The following is a 2,785-nucleotide window of genomic DNA, read 5'->3' as shown; positions in this document are numbered from 1 at the left end:
TGCCCGGAACGTAGAATTAACCATAACGTTTACACTGGTAGCAATTATTCGTTTTATACAATGGAAAAACTGTTCTATTTATTTTGTATTTTATGCTTCGGGCGTTGACTTCTAAGGCCCTAACTGTTTGATCTGGTGGAGCAACGCCCTAGAGTGAAGGCTAGGTTGCCCGGTACGTAGAAATGACCATAACTTTCACACTGGCAGCAATTATTCGTTTTATACGATGGAAAAACTATTCTATTTATCTTGTATTTTATGCTTCGGGCGTTGACTTCTAAAGCCCTAACTATTCGATCTGGTGGAGCAACGCCCTCGAGTGAAGCGTAGGTTGCCCGGTACGTAGAAATGACCATCACTTTCAAACTGGTTGCAATTATTCCTGTTATATGTTGGAAAAACTGTTGTATTTTTATTGCATTTTATGCTTCGGGCATTGACTTCTACGGCCCTAACAATTCAGTCTGTTGGAGCAACGCCCTAGGGTGAAGCCTAGGTTGCCCGGCAAGTAGAAATGACCATAACTTTCACACTGGCAGCAATTATTCGTTTTATATGATGGCAAAACTGTTGTATTTATATTGTATTTTATGTTTCGGGCGTTGACTTCTAAAGCCCTAACTATTCGATCTGGTGGAGCAACGCCCTCGAGTGAAGCGTAGGTTGCCCGGTACGTAGAAATGACCATCACTTTCACACAGGTTGCAATTATTCGTTTTATACGGTGTAAAGTCTGTTGTATTTATTTTGTATTTTATTCTTCTGTTGTTGACTTCTTAGGCCCTAACTATCCGATCTGGTGGAACAACGCCGTAGAGTGAAGCCTAGGTTGCTCGGAACGTAGAAATGACCATTGCCTTCACACTGTTTGCAATTATTCCTTTCATACGATGGAAAAGCTGTTGTATTTATATCGTATTTTATGCTTCTGGCGTTGCCTTCTAAGGACCTAACTATTCGATCTGGAGGAGCAACGCCCTAGAGTGAAGCCTAGGCTGCTCGGAATGTAGAAATGACCATAATTTTCACATTGGTTGCAATTATTCGTTTTATACGATGGAAAAGCTGTTGTATTTATATCGTATTTTATGCTTCTGGCGTTGGCATCTAAGGACCTAACTATTCGATCTGGTGCAGCAGCGCCCTAGCGTGAAGCCTAGGTTGCTCGGAATGTAGAAATGACCATTACTTTCACACTGGTTGCTATTGTCCGTTTTATACGATGGAAAAACTGTTGTATTTATATTGTATTTTATGCTTCTGGCGTTCACTTCTTAGGCCCTAACTATTCGATCTGGTGGAGCAACGCCCTAGAGAGAAGCCTAGGTTGCCCGGTACGTAGAAATGACCATCACTTTCAAACTGGTTGCAATTATTCCTGTTATATGATGGAAAAACTGTTGTATTTTTATTGCGTTTTATGCTTCGGGCATTGACTTCTAAGGCCCTAACTATTCAATCTGTTGGAGCAACGCCCTAGGGTGAACCCTAGGTTGCCCGGAAAGTAGAAATGACCCTAACTTTCATACTGGTTGCAATTATTCGTTTTATATGATGGAAAAACTGTTCTATTTATTTTGTATTTAATGCTTCGGGCGTTGGCTTTTAAGGCCCTAACTGTTTGATCTGGTGGAGCAACGCCCTAGAGTGAAACGTAGGTTGCCCGGAACGTAGAAATGACCATAACTTTCACACTGGTTGCTATTATTCGTTTTATACGATGGAAAAGCTGTTATATTTATATTGTATCTTATGCTTCTGGCGTTGTCTTCTTAGGCCCTAACTATTCGGTCTGGTGGCACAACGCCCTAGGGTGAAGCCTAGGTTGCCCGGAACGTTGATATGACCATAACTTTTACACTGGTAGCTGTTATTCGTTTTATACAATGGAAAAACTGTTCTATTTATTTTGTATTTAATGCTTCGGGCATTGACTTCTAAGGCCCTAACTATTCAATCTGTTGGAGCAACGCCCTAGGGTGAAGCCTAGGTTGCCCGGAAAGTAGAAATGACCATAACTTTCACAGTGGTAGCAATTATTCGTTTTATACGATGGAAAAACTGTTCTATTTATTCTGTATTTTATGCTTCGGGCGTTGACTTCTAAGGCCCTAACTATTCAATCTGGTGGAGCAACGCCCTCGAGTGAAGCCTAGGTTGCCCGGTACGTAGAAATGACCATCACTTTCAAATTGGTTGCAATTATTCCTGTTATATGATGGAAAAACTGTTGTATTTTTATTGCATTTTATGCTTCGGGCATTGACTTCTAAGGCCCTAACTAATCAATCTGTTGGAGCAACGCCCTAGGGTGAAGCCTAGGTTGCCCGGAAAGTCGAAATGACCATAACTTTCATACTGGTTGCAGTTATTCGTTTTATATGATGGAAAAGCTGTTCTATTTATTTTGTATTTAATGCTTCGGCCGTTGGCTTTTAAGGCCCTAACTGTTTGATCTGGTGGAGCAACGCCCTAGAGTGAAACCTAGGTTGCCCGGCACGTAGAAATGACCATAACTTTCACACTGGTTGCTATTATTCGTTTTATACGATGGAAAAACTGTTGAATTTATATTGTATTTTATGCTTCTGGCGATCACTTCTTAGGCCCGAACTATTCGATCTGGTGGAACAACGACCTAGGGTGAAGCCTAGGTTGCCCGGAACGTTGAAATGACCATAACTTTTACACTGGTAGCAATTATTCGTTTTATACAATGGAAAATCTGTTCTATTTATTTTGTATTTTATGCTTCGGGCGTTGACTTCTAAGGCCCTAACTGTTT

Source organism: Calliopsis andreniformis, unplaced genomic scaffold, assembly GCF_051401765.1.
Source record: "Calliopsis andreniformis isolate RMS-2024a unplaced genomic scaffold, iyCalAndr_principal scaffold0018, whole genome shotgun sequence".
NCBI lineage: Eukaryota > Metazoa > Arthropoda > Insecta > Hymenoptera > Andrenidae > Calliopsis > Calliopsis andreniformis.
Note: the sequence above shows the minus strand (reverse complement) of the source record.